The following is an 18,598-nucleotide window of genomic DNA, read 5'->3' on the forward strand; positions in this document are numbered from 1 at the left end:
TTTCTTATGAAATTTGCACCAAAGTTACTTAAGTCACCATGTCATATTTCTTCCCCAAATTATACAGTTGGCACTAGATTTTTAAAAACTATTTTCTAAGAGAATGAGAATTTTCTTGGGAAATTTATTGTCACCCCAACTGAATCTGGGTATTGTACAAATTTTACTTGAAATCTTATGTTCTAAAGGAATACAAATTTAAAATGGCTTAAACAGATAAACAATGAAGTATTTTAATTCATTGTGGGTTTCATGATAATTGGCCCAATACTATAGTCTAATGTAATAAACATTTTGTTTAGACTACAAAAGCACTGTGAACAAGAGCACTAGAGTTGCACTCATATTCCTAAGTAAGGAAATACCTTTACTTTTCTTGGTGACAGAAGGCCTTTGAAAAATTTGACATTATTCAGGTTTATCCACAGATGATTGTCAGTGTTACTACTGTAGATGGCCAAATAATAATATCTCCCTTAAATATTTTCCCTGGTAAATCATCTTCAGTTTGGAATGTCCTCTGTCCCTAAAATTTTTATTTCCTCTTGGAGACATTGTTTTTTAAGAATCCACATTTGATCCTACATTTTATAATATGGAAATTGATAATAGAACTAACAAAACATGAACACAATAATAAACTCACAAAACAATCTCAGGAAGCCCTGTATCATTTGATACAGGAAAAAAATTAAAGAGTGATGAGAAGCCATATTTTCTAATGTTGTTGCCCCATGCTTTTAGTTCAATTTCTCAAATAATTTATAAAATTTATAATTCTTAATAAAAAATGTTGAGCATTTCTATATGCAAGCTAATTCCACCATATTTGTAAGTTGAAAAACTACGAGACAATATTTCTATAGTATTTAATACCTGAAATGACAGTATTCCTCTTAATGAGTAGGTAGATGCCAACTTATGGTTCTCAAGTGAACAGAAAATACTCTGAGCTACATTGGTTTACTTGAGGACAATGTGACATATAGCTTATAATTATACATATTTAGATAGAAATCTTTGCTTTGAAACCATGTGTCAGCACAGGTAAGTATGAGGCTAGCTGAGATAATATTCAGTAAGTAGTACCATTTACCTAAGCTACCCTTTCTGTGCAGCAGCATTGTGACAGCCATTGTCACTTGGGGAGCACCTGTCCTGTTACACATACATGACAATTTCAGAAGGAATTCTAGAATTTGTAATCTCATAAAGCAAATGGAATAAATGGAAATAATAAAATGTATATTAAGGATTTATGGTTATATTGTTTGTTACACAGATCACTTTTAGAATTAATATATTAAAAATTACCTACAGCGATTTTATGTGTTCTTGATATTACTTAAATGCATTTATCCTAGACATTGACAATGACTTAATTTCCAAAGAAATTAGTGAAACCCTTGGTCAAATATTGAATGAAGAAATATGTTTCTGCTCAGCTCTCAAGTACTTCAGTAATTTCTCCTCTTGTTTCTGGCTCTTCAAAACCCATGTTGATTAGCCCTGGGGTAATCTCTACTCTATGTAGAAGATGTAAATTCAAGCTTACCAACTTAGAGGTGAAATGTGGCTATCTTTTTTTTTCCTGTAACTGAATTGTATCAAGCCTCTATTCAACTGCAAAATGAAATCATTTTTCACTAGGACCTATTTAATTTATTCCAGAATCACATCTAGCTTCTCCAGTGAGGAACTAGGGCTTATATCATTTCTAGGCATCAGGTAGTAAATGGGGTGAGGTAGATGGCATGCCTTGTCTGAGTCATTGTCATTCATTTGTTCTGGCTTCTGCTGAGATATTTTCTTTTCAGAAGGGGCTTAAGCTGTCTTTCTATAGACATTTGATGTGCTTTCTCTTACTGCCATTATAAAAGCTTGAGAGTGTCAGTCTTCTGTGTTGTTGTGTTTGGATGTGGGGGAAATATTTAACTGCTTCAACATCACATTTGAGTGTGGGCAACTCTGTGCTCTCTTAGACTTCTCTGCTCAGACAATGCAAACCAACTTCTATGCTTCTACTCGGTCATGCTGGGCATGGGAAATCTGACTGCCTCCCCAGGTGCCATTCATATATGGAAGGCAGAAATACACTCTGAATTTTCATTGTGAAACATAATTCCTTCTTGACATTCCCTGTCTCAGTAAATGCCATCATCATTTACACAGTTACTGAGATTTAAAAAATCTTGATTTATCCTTGATTCTTGTTTTTCTCCTATGCCACCATCCAATATGGTAGAAAGTCTTTTCAACTCTAAATTGTATCCCTGACCTACTTCTTCTCATCACTTCCATTGCTATCATCTTTATCCAAGCCAGCATTTTGTCTTACCTGGCCAGCATGTGGTTTCACCTGGCTTAACTCCTTAACTGACATCTATTAATTCCCTGCTTCTGTGAGTACTACCTCCCTCCTACCCCAGAACAACCTACTGAAAACCTAAATTATGCTACCATTCTACCCAAAACCCTCCAATCACTTGGCATAATGTATGGAGTAAAATCCAGATTTCTCATCAAGGTTTACAAGGCCCTATTCACTCTGCTTCTTCTGGTCTAAACTTTGTATTCCTTGAATCTGCTGATCTTATTCCTTTTTAACTACAGTTTTTCATTTCCTGTCCTCCCTTATGTGACTCCTTCAAAAATGCTACCTCCTCAGGGAAGGCTTCTTCTCCCTATATCTTTACCTGACTTATTTTTCTTCATAACATTTATTACTACCCCAAATTAATTATTTGTTTATAGGTTTATTGCTTGGTTTCATCACTAAGGCCCGAACTTTATCCTCTCAATTGCTATCCATAGCATATAATACATTACCTTGTGGTACATAGTAAGCCATCAGTAAAGACTTTTTTTTTCCAGTGGAAGAATGCACTTGAAATTGGAAACACAGGGGAAATAGGGCAGTGTTTTCTATTTGCTGTATTTATTTTTGGAGATGAGAACAACTTCAGGATTGAATATGAACTCAAAGAGGCTTCTCTCATTCAAACAGAAGATACAGAGATACTTTTTATGTGTAACTACACAATTTTGCCCCTCACTTCAGCACAGTATGGTTTTTTTACTATTTAACCATGTCATGTCCAATACTGTATAGCCTCTTGAAGTCAAGAAGATATGCATCAGCTTAAATCTAAAATCCATAATCCACAACCCTGTTTAAAACAGCAGAAAAGTTAAAAAGAAATCAGTGACCTGGAAATTTGTCTGTAAACCACAGTAATTGATACGTTCACCAACCTGACTAAGCATGTACAACATTACTGGCATGAGGTATCAAGAATTCCTGGAAAATGTGGGCAGCATACATTAGTCATTTATCATTAAGCTGTGGAGGCTTTTTATTAGTGTCAGCTGTGTTCCTGTTAATAGTGTTTGACGTTTATACATCCCAGGGCTCCTTCAGTAGTAAGTGATTAGAGCACAATTAAAACTAGTTTAAGCAAAGAACAATATGTACTGGCTGATGTAACTGGGAGGTCAAGGCTGGAATCTGGGCTCAAATGATATTTTCATGGTTTGAGCTTTGTCTGTATCTCTTGGTTCTGCTTCTCATCACTTATACATATGTGTTAGCTTCTTCTACATGAATAGACTCTCATTATTTAGGAAAAAAGTGCTAGATCATTAGAAGTTGTAATCCAAATAGAAGAGTCTTGCAGCAGAAGCAGCTAAAGAATCCCTGAGAGGATTCTAATTGGCCAACCTTAGGTCCTAGGCCTATAATAACCCTATCATTGTGAGGGAGATGTTATATTATGATTGGATCAAACTTGATCACATGTCCCTTTGACAAAGGGAGTGATTAACATATGATTGACAACTCTTCTAGGAACACATGGAATATGAGAGGTGTTCCTCAGAAACCAAAGAAGGGGCATAGGAAATTATGTGGATCAGGGAAAATATTAAACTTATTAGCATCCATATACCAACATTGCTTTATACTTCTTTAGGCTAAAAATGACAATGTATTGTGAAAGAAAAAACCTTGTATGTATGTTGCATCTTATTATTTTTGACATTATTCCAGTAGCTGAAAATAATGCAATGGAAATGTGAAATATATAATGCTAGGTAATTCTAGGATTTCCAGCATTAGAAACAATACTATCTGGAATCAAGGTCTCATAGAATGAAGAAATAATTATGGAATGAAGATGAAAATAATGAGGTAGAAAATCAATAGAAATGGAGGGCAGACATCAGAGAGAGAGAGAGATGTTTCTGAAGGAGAGAGAGCATCAAAGAGAAAAACAATAATCATAAACCTCAAAGAAGAACAAAACTTTGAATCACAGGTCTTAAATCAAGTGAATCATATTTGCATCATATTTTATATGTGAGGAAATGTAGTTTCCACTTTCCAGCCTCCCTTCTCATTTATATATTGGACTTCTGCATGGGCTTATGTTTTGATTTTCTATCTGTAGTCTACCTTGTTACCTTGCCTATTGTATGTTTCCCTGTAAAACTGATGCCTTGCCCTGAATCTCAAATAAAATAGTAGAGTCTGTGTTTTGTCAGTGTCCTTCCTAAGCCTGGATATTAATCCTTGCGTTTTATTCCTCTCTCACTCTTCATTGTCCTTGTGACCCTCCTCTTATGAAAGGACAGATCCTATTGAAGATCAGCGTGGTTCTCGGGGAAGAAAAAAGAAGCAGCTATAGAGATGGTTTTGGTGAGCAAGCTGGGTCAGCCAAGGGCACTGCAATATGATTTTAAATGTCTTTGGGGTTATGAAGTTATTTTAGTGAGTAAAGAGTCAAGAATATTCCAGGAACCATTTGAGCTGTTATTAGTTCAGTTGGTGTTCCTTAGTACAAAAAAATAAGATAGAACCTACTCTGGTTGGTTGGGAACTTCTCCTTGAGAAGTTATTGCTTCTTCCTGAAACCATCGTGGAACCTCATGAGCTGGCCTGTACCTAATATTTCTCTCATCCCCATTGACACCATTTGTGAAGCCTTAGAATGCTTTGAAAGCTAATACTGTCATTACAGGTTAACTCAGAGCCTTTTTCTTTTCTGGAAATGCAAGAGAAATAGTCAGCTTCTTCCTATTTGGTAAAATTATCTCCCGACTTTAGAAGTGGAACGTCTTTAGCAGGTCCCATCTTACCACCTGGTCAGTTGTGCTGCGCCTGATTCTGCAGGCCAAAGAAGCAATCAGGACAATAAACTTAGTGTTTATTGCTAATGGGTCTTTCTGGGAATGGGGTTGGCTTTATTTGCTCTTACTTGATTTAGGCAGTGATAACCAAGTCTAGAATGGGAAAAACTCCTTAAAGGGTGAATTTGGATTTGCACTGTGTTTTTCCAAATCATTTTTATTTCAGAATGAAAGAGCTGGAAAAAGCTTGATAACTTTTGGTCTATTTTTATTTGTGTATTTCTTAAGAGGTACACAAAATCTCTTATTATGTAGGTTGTGATAAAGCTCAGTGCTAGGACAATTAATAATATATTCTGTAAGTCAAATAATGTTTTACATATCACAGATTGAGTTATTCTCCCTTTTTCTTTTAAGCTTTATGGATGGGTTTCCTTGGTTACACGTCTCACATCTAACCCCTCTAGCCTAATACCTTTTTTTTCTCATGTTTTTAAAGGTAATTTATGGTGTTACAAGTGTCAGGGTTTTGAGGACTTGGGAGTGAGGGACAGACGAGATTTACCTTTCCTCAGGAGACTGGAAACTCACCATGTGCTTGACAAGATTGTGAAAATTTTTTTCCCATATGGCAAATTCCAAAAGACATGTGGTAATGAGCCATGACTGAACACAGACAACACAGTCTATAATTAACTTCACATAGACAGCATGCAGTAGGAACTTACGACTTTTGGCTCCAATATCTCATCCTCCCCTAATTGTTTAGTTCTGTAAGTGCATCAGTTTAAAAGGAAGAAGCTTCCTACATGTAGATAAGGTTTTGTCTTTCAAGGAAAGTAACTGGGACAATGATCTTCATTATCATTCTCTCTGGGTTAGATATATAAAAAAGGAGGATCACAAATATGTTTTCATGGAAGTATACATGTTACTCACATACAACTTTGGAATTGTCAAGCAAAAATTGTAGCATTAGTCTGCATAATGAGAATTGTTTTGGATTTTAGATTTCTTTTCATTCCCTTCACAAATTACTGACCCAGAGTGGTTAAGAGAAAATATACATTAAAATAGGTTGATCAAATAAATTATTGAAAAGGGAAGTCTGGATAATAAATTCCTTATGGAACCTTTCTCCAGGGCATGGCATTCAAGGATGATACATCTGTTAGAGTTGGTCTGACAGCTAGCTTCCTCTGCAGAGTTTGTATAATGGACTCACACATGCACACACCTAATATGTGGTGTATTTATTAGGCTGCCCTACTGACAGTTATACTACATGAAGTTCAGCATAAGACTCAAGTGTAGAGTTCCAAACCAGCATTTCAGAATTGATTGCACATTCAATTAAACTCAAATAGTCCAGTACCACCCTTTATTCTGTAAAATACCAAAATGAAATAGAAAAGGCAATCTGATACTTACAACATATGCTGTTGTTCCATTCAGTGATTCTCCAGACAACTATAAACTAAGATCTTATTTGGGATGCTTTTCTGGCCGTGCATCCCCTAGCAACCTATATGGAAAAAATATTCAAATATTATAGGGCTAAAGGTCATCTCTCATAAGTAGTGGACTTCAAATTCAAGAGTATACTTTGATTTTGACAGTTCATGCAATAGATTCCAAAGGGACTTTTTTTTTTTTATTTTGAGACAGAGTCTCACTCTATCGCCCAAGCTGGAGTACAGTGGCGTGATCTCAACTCACTGAAAGCTCCGCCTCCCAGGTTCATGCCATTCTCCTGCCTCAGTCTCCCAAGTAGCCGGGACTACAGGCACCCACCACCACGCCCAGCTAATTTTTTGTATGCAGATATTATTATGCGGTTTTGACAGAATGTCTTTCCAGCATGGTCAGATAACTGAAAGTGACCAATAAAAGGAGGGTGATGTTAGAGAAAGAGGGAGAATTCTTTTATGTGTATGATTTCATGAGAAGAATAATTGGATCATCACATATTTCAGAGTGACAGAAATAATACACATTGGGTGGAACTGCTGCTTATTTATCCTTCCAAGAGAACCTGAAATACAGATGTTACCAGTGTATTTACAATGAAAAAAATTCCTTCCTTGTAAACTAAATTAAAGCTGGACCATTGAGATCCATGAAGCTCATGTTCTTTGTGGCTCAATTTCTTTGAGCATTTTTTATAAACATTTCCTAAGTATTTTATGAGCTATGAAAATGGTTGGGGAAACTGCAGCCACATAAAGGTGACATGCTAAGTATATTGCTGGAAAACATACAGCAAAGAAGGAACCAGCGAATATCTTAACAAATACTGTGATCCAAAGGCAGAGTTCTGCTTCAAATTGTATTCATTAACCCGTAGGAATGCTTTTAAGGTTTCTCTTGCCACTGGCAATAAAAAATATTATTATTTTTTTAAAAAAGGTACTGATATATAGGCAAAGTGTTCCATTCATGTAGTTTCATTTTGTTACCATTTTAATTTTGGAGGTAAGGAAAAAAGTTGTTTTCATTTCAGAGGAGGATTTTTTTTCTGCCTCTAAAATATTGATCAAATTAATTTAATTTCATAGATTAAATTTTTGGAAGCGAATTACTTATGTGGTAGTGTTTTTCTTTTACATTCTATGATTTATTTTCTGTAATAGTACACGTTTTGGCCCATAGTTGGCCTGCTTTTGAAGTATTTTCTATTCTTGAGGATTTTTACGTATCTTTTTTCCTTTTAACTCCAGATTGGTGGTGGTGTTTTCTTAGAGTTCAGAAGCCTCTGTTAAGCAAGGCAAGTGGAAGTATATGCAGAATGCTTACGTTAGTGACAGTCAGAGGCTTATATTTCAAGTTGACTTGACACCGCAAATATGCCCAAGAATGTGTTCTGACCTAGATAACAGGAGAAGTTTACTGGGGTTGGAACTTAAAAAAGTCTAGTTTAGGATTGTAGCAGATGCGTCCTGTGCTGGAATGCTTTTCTAGAATCAGGAATCCTAGGGAAGAAACATTCTGATCGAATAGACTTTTAAAGTTGGAGGGGACTTTAAAGGTAACCTACTCCAAGCACTTTATTTTACAGGTAAGAGAACTGAGCGTCTGATAAATTAAGTGACTTACTCATGTGTTACTTCTATTCAGCAGATATTTTGAAATATCATTAATCTTTTAAATGGACTTTAATTAAAATATTTAGTATTATATACATTTTTTCCATAATAGAACACTTAAGTTGGTTCCAACTTAATAGAATACTTAAGTTGGTTCCATAATAACCAACTTAAGTGTTCCATTAAAGTCAGCCTGAGTTGAGGAAACAGTTTGGGAAATTAGAACTATAGCACTTTCAAAGCTCACAATTTTCAAGAGTAAGATTTAACAATATGGTTGCACTGTTGTATGAAGTAGAGGTGTATTATGAATTAACCTGCAATGTAAATTGCCTCAAACCAGTTCTTTGAGCAGAGAGGCACAAACTTAAATGTTATTATTCTTTCTAGGCATAGGGCTTATCCTTTGTTTTAAAAAGAACATTTGTTCTCTGTTAGTTTTCTTCTTTAGGTAATAGTAAAGAGATCAAGACATAAATGAACTTTACCAAGAAGAAACTGTCCAGTGGCCACAAAATGAACACCTGTTCTCACCAGTAGCTCACAAATACTCACCCTTGGATTAAAGGATAACTGAGTAGGAGAATGTTAATGACAACATGAAGCCTGTCACTAAAGAAAAAGTTTTAAAAGCACACATTCTACTGATTATAAAGTTCTACTCATAAAAGAAGGAAAAACTAAGCCTAAGAGATGAATGGGGGACAAAGAATGGGGCAATAAGAATTCCTGGTTTTGTGATAAGCCTCATAGCTGATAGTTGATGTCAAAGTTCTAAAGAAGCTTAAACTTGTAAAAGTCTTCTTTTGGGAAACATATCTAAGGTTGTGACCTGCTCACTATTTGGAAGCCAAGTATCTTTCCCCCCTAAATTAAAACCCCTCCAGTAAACAAAAGGAAAACCCATAAAATGTGTCAGACTAGGGCCAGGTGAGGTGGCTTATGCCTGTAATCCCAGAACTTTGGGAGGCTAAGGCAGGAGGATTGCTTGAGCCCAGGAGTTCAAGACCTACCTGGGCAACATAGCGAAACTTAGTCTCTTCAAAACGTTAATAATAGTAATAATAATAATAAGTTAGCTGGTTATGGTATCATGCGCCTGCAGTCCCAGCTACTCAGGAGCTGGGGTGGAAGGGTCAGTTGAGCCTCGGAAGTCAAGGGTGCAGTGAGCTGCAATCTCACCACTGCATTCCAGTCTGGGTGACAGAGCAAGACCCTACTCCCCTACCTCAAGAAAAAGTCTCAGATTATAGAATAAAGGCAAATTTTAACAAAATTCTTTTGTTTCAGTGTGAGCAAATACTGTGGGTCATAAAGTGGCTTTTGATATAATGAAAGTAGTCTTAATTCCACAAGTCATTTACTGTGGTACCTTCATGCTTCTTCATGACTCTTCTATCAGTGGCCTTCTGATATTTCTATATCTGGATTCAGAACTCCCATTCATTCAAATTGAGTCATATTTTCCTCTTTGCAGTAAATTCAAAATAAAACCTTAAGAGAATTTTTTTTCATGTATTTTAAGTAAAAATCATTTTTTACATAGATACCTAATCTTGTTCCTATCTACCCAACTTGAATCCCTTGGCAAAAGAACTCCATTTATAGGATACTATTATACATTGATGATGTGTCTAAACTAATTCTATAGTGAGATAAATCTCAGAAAAAGTGGCAAAGAGCAGAACTGTACATCTTCAAATATGGTCAGATTTACTCATTTTCCTTAATATTGTTTAGGAAGGCCTAGAATCAGAATTCCAAGGGATGTTAAACACCTGATGATGAAAACCTCTGTGAGTGATACTGTTGGGTCAATGTTCTAGCTAGAGAGCAGTGATAGAAAAACTGCATGCCGGCAGGAGAGTCAGGCCTGTTTGTGCAGTCTTGGCCACTGCACTTATACAGAAAAAAAAAAAAAAAAAAAAAAAAAAAAAAAGAAAAAGAAGTTGAAATTGCTCATTTTGGCTGACTTTCCTACCACCTCCCACTCCCTCCAACCTCCCAAATTTACTTTCTGGGAAGTGGACACAGACTGATTCCCTCTGAAAGAAGGGAGAGATGGCTACATGTGTCTTGCAGATGGAATAAAAAGGGGATCTGGCATTTCTAGAAACAGCCAAAACTCCACTAAAAACCTTTGTGAGAGAAATCTTACAGAGCAAGAAAAAGATAAAGTACATACAGTATAAAAATCTTTTCTACTCTAAGTGGCTCTAGGCTTATAAAATCATCTTTACTATTTGCATAGATTCCGATGAGATGTTACTAATTTTCAACAAAATCAAGGATCATCTTTTCTAGCACAAAATAATCAAAACTACATACTTTAGCTTCATGTGGACATCATTCAATATATTTGTTTTTTACTATATGGTCATACATAATGAAGTATGGAACTAATACAATACCAGGATGATGCTGTCACAGGATCCTTGGGTTGTTACTTTTCCAGCCAGAAACCTCTATGGCCAGTGGCGCCTTTGCCCATTTTCCTTGGACCCACTGGACTCATTCTGCCCAATCAGTCTGCGCTTGGCTTATGCTACCAGCCCAGTTCTCATGCCTGCCAAGGGTAAGTCAGGTGCAGAGTGACAAGGGATGTGTGAGGGAGCAAGAAAGGGGTTTGGACACTGCATACAACCAGGCATGCTGGCTGCAGTGGGGCAGGCAGCTCCAGGGGCCAGCATGAGTGCTGGCTCCCTGTGATGCTGTGGCTGTACCAGGTGTACTGCAAGCAGCTTCCACACCTGGCACTGGGGAACATGGTGGCACCCAGAAGCTTAGAGACACCAGGAACTGCAGAGACACCAGGAACTGCAGAGCCCCATAGAGGGTGTCACAGCCTGGCTCAGGGAGCTCCTAGGTCTCGTCTCCCTAAACGGCCACAATTCTTCTCTCCTTCTCTCTTCTTTCCTTCTTTTTGCCTGCAATGTGAGGTGAGCAAGGAGTGTGTTTCAGCCCTGTTGGTGTCATGGCTGTTTCAGTCCCACAATTCCGCTGGTCCCAAGTTCTTGTCCTGTGTCGAGGAAGAATGAGGTATGTGGACAAGTAGAGGGTTGAGCAAAGAGAAGAGGGGCTTTATTGAGCAATGGAACAATGCGGAGGAGACCTGCAGTGGGTCATTCCTCTCCACAGGCAGGGAGTCCTCCAGATGTTTAGCTCTCAGCAGAGAGGAGACCCACAGTGGGTAGCTCCTCTCTGCAGACAGGACATCCTGTTATTTTCTCAGATCTGGCTATGTCAGGGTTTCTTATGGGCTTCGGAGTGGGGGAAGTACATGCTGATTGGTCCATGGATGGTCATGGGTGGACCCAGCACCATAAGTTCTCACTCTGGTCTGTGGAACTGACAGCCCAGCCTCCAGGCTTCAGGCCATCCCTGGCTTTTGAAGGTGGTGCTTCACTGGGGACCCACCCCTGACCATCCAGGAGTCTGTCTGCCTCCTGCCACCATTAACCTGCCATCCACATTGCCCACGGCACCCAGGCTGTTTGTGCCAAGAGGTGCCTGCAGGCTTGCACTGAGTCACCTTTAGCCCCCTCTCAGCTACCCTCCCATGTTTGCTGGCACCCAAAGTCTGGAGGTGGCCGGGGTGGCAGGGGGCTGGCATGTCAGTGCTGCCCCAAGTGCACATACAGGCTGGGTTGTGACAGTGCCTGGGCTCAACCACAACTTTCCTCTAAAACTGGAGTGGATTCCAGGAGTGGGGAGAGGCCAGGTAGTGGGAGCAGGCACTTCTGGGCCTGCAGGGGAAGGGGGACTTCCTGGGCCCTCAAGAGTGCAGAGATGCCCAGGTCTGCAGCTGCAGCTAGGTGGCTGCAATTTTGCTTGGGAGGGTGGGGTTCCCTCCTCTCCAACTTGGAAGGTGGCTGGGCTTCTGCCTGCTCCTGGCTCCCACCGGCTTCATGGAAAGTACAACCCTGGCTGTATGTCTCCCACTGCAGCTGGTGTGATGGCAATGGCTGCTCCAGATAGGCCACCACTACAATCAATGCCATCAACTGCTTGTCAATCATTCGTTTTTCAGTTCCATGCCAGACCTATGCTAGCATGTAAGTAAATAGCAGTGAATAAGATGCCCAAGTTCTTTGTCCAATACAGCCTAGTAATCTTGGATGAGGTTCATAAATTCTCTGAAAATTTGTAAAGAAGGGAATTGAACTAGATGGTTTTGAATGGGACCTCAATCTCAAAAATTGAATGCTTCTAATATCTCCCATTAGCATGGAAGAGAGATGGGGACTGAGATTTCTACGCTTTTCTTGCTCTCATTCCTTCCTTTTCCCAAGAGCATTAGGGTACAGAAGGAGAGATTTGAATGAAAACAGAAGAAGAAACACTCCTTTTCAGACAGAAAGAAGTACTAGAGAGAGAATGAGAGATTAAAGGAGAAAGAGATCCTAAATCATAAGATTTTTAAAACCTCTGGAAAGCTTTAAAAATCAGGAACAGGTTTCTTTGTGTACCCTTCATGCCATCTTCAACCAGTATTAATCCTATGCTCTATTTGTATAGCTTGTGTTCTCTTAAGTTATTAAGAAGTCTATGAATAATCTTTAACACTTCCTCAGCACCTTGTTTTAGAGACTACTTAGATATTTTACTTGCATGAATCCCTCCAACAACCTTAGGAAGTAGAAATTATTATTATCCTTATTTTCCAGAGAGTTCAAGAGGTCAAACATTAATAACTTGTCTGAGGTTACACAGCTAGAAAGCTAGGATTTGAATGCAGATGTCTGGCATCACTAACTCACACTACCTCACTGACCCATTATCTAACCAAACTGGCACTTCCATTGTCTTATGATTTTTCATTACTGTTTACTAGCAAATGTTACTAGTGAAATATTCTAGATGTCATCTCTTTCCATCACAGACTGATGAATGTCCACTTAAGATCTTGTCTTTCTTTCCATTTCTGCCATAATAAGAAAGAAAATTTAAATAATGATGATTTTAATTGTTTGCTCTCATATTAGTTTCCTAGGGTTGATTCAACAAGTTACCACAAATTGGGTTGCTTAAAACAGAAATTTATTTTTACCCTGTTGTGGAGGTCAGAATTCCAAAATCAAGTTCTTGGCAGTTAGTTCTTTTTTTTTTCTTATGAAACGGAGTCTCGCTCTGTTGCCAGACTAGAGTGCAGTGGCGGGATCTTGACTCACTGCAACCTTTGCCTCCCAGGTTCAAGTGATTCTCCTGCCTCAGCCTCCTGAGTAGCTGGGACTACAGGTGTTCACCACCATGCCTAGCTAATTTTTGTATATTTAGTAGAGATGGGATTTCACCACGTTGGCCAGGATGGTCTCTATCTCTTGACCTCGTGATCTGCCTGCCTTGGCCTCCCAAAATGCTGGGATTACAGGTGTGAGCCACCACCCCAGCCCAAAGTTAGTTATTTCTGAAGGCTGTCAGAGAGTATCCATTCTATGCCCCTCTCCTAGCTTCTAGTGACTGCGAGGAATCATCTTTTTAAGGGTACAAAGAATTTATTGCAGTTTTGGGAAATCTGAATAATGGGAGCAATCTGCTTACTCTTCCTCTGAAGAGATAGAGCAGTCTTTTGGATGAAGACTTAGGATAGATCTTTCTACATCACAATATTATGCCCACTGCCTATCATTTCTCCTTTTATTATCACATTTTTAAAAAATTTAACTTTTATTTTAGGTTCAGGGGCACATCTGCAAGTTTGTTATGTGGATAAATTGTGTGTCTTTGAGGTTTGGATCACAAATTAGGTGCTTCACTTCAATCTCTACCCTCATTTTCATATGTCCTTCTCCCGTATGACTCTGTGTCTCAAAACTCTCTGTTCTTTACTTATAAGAATACCAGTCATTGGATGTAGGGTCCTTTCTAAACCCAAGACGATTTCATCTTGAGATCTCTAATGTAGTTATATTTGTAATACCTATTTCCAAATAAGGCAACAGTCATGGCTATTAGAGATTAGGACTTGGATGTATCTTTTTTGGGGGACTCTATTTTATTTAACATACCATAGCTTTATTGTATGAAATAATTTGTCACAATATGCTCTTCATGCTGTTAATCAATGATTGTTTGTTCATTAATTCAAGAAATATTGACTGAAAACTGCAACCATGTACAGGATACAGCAGGTATCGCAGGAGAGAGGGAGAGGAAGAGATACAACAGAGAAGGAACTAAACAAGGTCATTTCAAAGAAGGTATGAGGGCAATTTAACAGGAGAATAGATTCTCATTGACCCATGAGCCTGAAGTATCTCCTTAAATATCAGTCATAGCTCTTGATACTGTCAGTAACTGTATGATTTTATTTCAAAAATAAATTCTATTTTCAATTTTATTTATGTTGCAGAAAATCTTTCTTGGTATAATAAATTGGTCAAAAGAAATGAGATGTCATTACTCAACTAACATGTCAAAAAATATTGACCCATGAAGGAAATAACATACTAGATTCTATGATTTCCCTAGAGTATTGGAGGAAATTGAATTAGGAAAAAGTAAAAGCACCAATTCACCAAACATCAATTTCCCCAACTTTGAAACAGTAGTGCATTGTAAGATCACTATCAAAAATGTCCTCAGGGACCTTTATCCATAGGAACATACAATTTTTGGAAAAAATCCAACCTGCTCTAACTGCTCATATTTTACTCAGCAATTGTAATTGCAAAATTTTCGCAAAATATATTGGTGAATGGCTTGGAAGATGTTTTTCAGGAAGTAATTCATTGAGATTAAGATGATTTCTTAAAACTCAATTCGAATTCAAATAGTACTAGAATAGTAGTCTTCATAACACACCTATGTAAGGCCTATCTTATCCCTATGGCTTTATGATCTCTGAGTGCAAGCAAGGCCTTTTGGTAATGTTTTGTGAACCACTGAGAAATTGTTTTGGCATGCTTTTTGGATTTAGGGCTGGGTGGTTATTTGCCCATTTTGTTTCAGCACAAATTATATATATTTTTTTCAATTTTAGTAATTGAGTACCAGCAGCTGGAATTATTTTGCTGAAGTTCATGAACCATTTTATAGTGCTAGAAATTTAAAAGGCAAAAACATTTATTCTAACTTGAAGTGTGGATTCAAGTGAAGTCCTAGTTTACTCTGATGAAAGAGATTTGGCTGTGGTTAAGATTAAATCAATGCTTGTTGCAGCAAATATTTCAACTCTGCACCTTGATTTGCTGGAAAACTTCTTCATTATCTGGACAGGAAAGAACAAGGCTAAAACTTATCATTTCATTAGGAGTTTAGATACTCTCCCCCACCCATAGGTAGTAAGGAAGTGCTTTTTGGGAAGTCATTTAATAATAAGTTACACAAAAACTATTGCATGAAGCACTACATGTCAGTTGTTATTTATTGAATCTGCATTAACAAAATAAGGTAAAAGAAATGAGTAAAAATGTAAAAAAAAATAGTGGACTACAAAATAAGAGGAATGAAATTAACTCAAACGACTGTATTTAACTGTCAGAGTGAGTTGTTTTCTTTTTTACTTAATGAATTTATGCTGCATTCTTTGTCTGAAATAAGATATGATGTCTGTAAAACTTTTGATATTGGCAAATTTTTTTAGATGTTTCTCTTGCAGCACTTTTATCCCTATTCATTTGCTCTATGGAAACTGGTTCAGGGTTTGCTGTGTGCTAGGCACTGTACATTAACACCTGATGTGTGGAGGTAAACCAAACACATATGGTACCAGTGCCCAATGAGTTGGGGTGGTAGAAATTAAGTAAAAACATATATGAATAAATAAACATTTTCATTTATAATGAAAATCGTAAGTGCTATTTATAGCGATAGAAAAAATACCCCAAAGTGTTTCGTTTTGTTTTTTTCCTTTCTTACACAGTCACTCAACATTTCTGATACCAGATGTGCGGATTTTTTTGTTTTTGTTTTTTATTTTTATTTTTTGGTCTCACACCAACCAAACAATTCTGAAGTGGACATACACTGAGTATCCTATAATTTAACTTAATATACCTGGTGGAGGACCTTGTCTCAATATTGATGGCTCCTGGCTGATTGGAGTGGTGAGTGTTGAAGTTTGGGGTGCCCGTGTCAATTTCTAAGGATAAGAATATAAAATTTGCTGTATCAATTGACTCTTCCATGAAAGATTTCCTATAGCATGTGATGATATTTCATAGCATTTGACCCACAGCAGAACTTCTTCAAAATTGGAGTCAATCCTCTCAAATCCTGCTGTTGCCTTATCAACTAATTTTATGTAGCATTCTGACCATTTCAACAATGTTCACAGCATCTTCAGCAGGAGTAGATTCCATCTCAGGAAGCCACATTCTTTGCTTATTCATGAGAAACTACTCCTCATTCATTCAAAGTTTTATCATGAGATTGCAGCAATTCAGCCCTATTTTCAGGTTCCACTTCTAGTTCTAGTTCACTTGTGATTTCCACCACATCTGTATTTACTTCTTCTATTGAAGTCATAAACCCGTCAAGATCTCCATGAAGGTTGAAATCAATTTTTTGCAAATATTGATCTTTTGACTTCCTCCCATGAATTACAAATGTTCTTAATGGCATCTAGAATTATAAACCCTTTCCATAAGGCTTTTAATTTATTTTGCCCAGATTCATCAGAAGAATCACTCTTTATGACAGTGATTGCCTTAAAACATTTTTTAATAATAAAACTCGAAAGTCAAAATTACTCCTTGACTCGTGAGCTGAAGAGTGGATGTTGTGTTAGTGACAGTAGCCATGGGCCATCTGGTGCAGCTGCTGTTACGTTGGCCACTGCAGGGAGGGCACAGCAAAGAGGCAGATAGCACCATAGCCCACTGCCCTAAGGGGCTGGTCATGCATCAGGCAAGAAGGAGTTCTGGGCCGCCCCTGGGTGTCGGGGCCACAGGAGGAGCTCACAGCAACATTGTCCTGGCCCCAGATGCTAGCCCAGGCCCAGCAAGCACTTGAAAACCCCACTCCAGGCTGTGACGGGGCATAGCCCAATGCCATGCTCCCTGGAGCCAGTGGGGGCTGGGGACAAGTGGGTGCAACTGCAGCTGCCCAAGCCGCCACTGAAACCAGGGTACTGCTGTGCTCGAGGGCAGAGCTGCAGCTACCCAAACTACGCTATGGATCATGGGGAGACAAGAATAGGCAAGAGGCCTGCCTGCCCAGGTACAGCAGCAGCAGCTGCCCAAACCATGGCTGCAGACAGGCATCCCTGTACTCTTGGGAGCCTGGGAAGGTCCCCCTACCCTCAGAGGCTTGGAAGTGTCTGTTCCTGCTGCCAGACCTCTCCCTGCTGTTGGCACCCACTCCAATCACCAGCAAAGTTGGGGCAGAGCCAGGGGGCCATGAATGGCAGCGGAAGGCAGACAGATTCCTGAACAGAAGGGGGCTGGTCCCTGGTAAAGACCCAACTTCAGGCCAGCTAGGCCCTGAAGGCTGGGGGCTGAGCTGCCGGTCCTGAGGACCTAAATAGGGACTTGTGGTTCTTCTTCCAGACCTGCCCATGGCTGTCCCGGGACCGATTGGCATGCACTTCCTCCCCTCTGAGGTCCATAATAAGCCTGGGGCTCAGCCAGAGCAGAGGACAGAGAGACTACGGGATGACCAGCTGCAGAGAGGAGCTACCCTCTCTTCTGAGAGCTTCAGAGACCTGAAGAGATGTCAGGACTACAGGTGCAGAGACTAGCAGTCTTCTCTAGGACCTACTCTCTCATGAGAGCAGCAGATACTGGGATGACCAGTAGCAGAGAGCAACTACCCTCTCCAGGGCCTCCTCTCTGCTGAGAGCTAAACATCTGACAGGAGGAACTGTCTACAGAGTAGAGCTACCTGCTGCGGGTGTCCTGTAAGCTGTTCTAACACTCAATAAAGCTCCTCTTCATCTTGTTCACCCTCCATATGTCTGCATACCTCATTCTTTCTGGATGTGGGACAAGAACTTGGGCAAAGGCGCCACTGGCCACAGAGGTTTCTAGCCAGAAAATTGACACTCCAAAGATCCTGTAACATTAGCAGTCATGAAAACAACATTCTTTTTGCACATCTCCATCAGAGGTCTTGGTTTATCAAGGGCATTGTCAATGAGCAGTACTATTTTGAAAGAAATCTATTTTTTTTAGCAGCCGGTCTCAACAGTAGGCTCCATACTGTAAACACATATGATGCCATCCAAGTTTTGTTGTTCCATTTATAAAGTACACACAGAGTAGATTTAGCATAATTAATAAGGGTCCTAGGATTTTGACATGGTGAATAGACATTGGTTTCAACTTAAAGTCACCAGCTGGATTAGCTGCTAAAAAGAGAGTTGGCCTCTCCTTTACAGTTTTGAAACCTGGCTTAGACTTGTCTCTAGCTGTGAAAGTCCTAGATGGTATCCTTTTCTGATA

The sequence above is a fragment of the Rhinopithecus roxellana genome, chromosome 2, assembly GCF_007565055.1.
Source record: "Rhinopithecus roxellana isolate Shanxi Qingling chromosome 2, ASM756505v1, whole genome shotgun sequence".
Taxonomy (NCBI): domain Eukaryota; kingdom Metazoa; phylum Chordata; class Mammalia; order Primates; family Cercopithecidae; genus Rhinopithecus; species Rhinopithecus roxellana.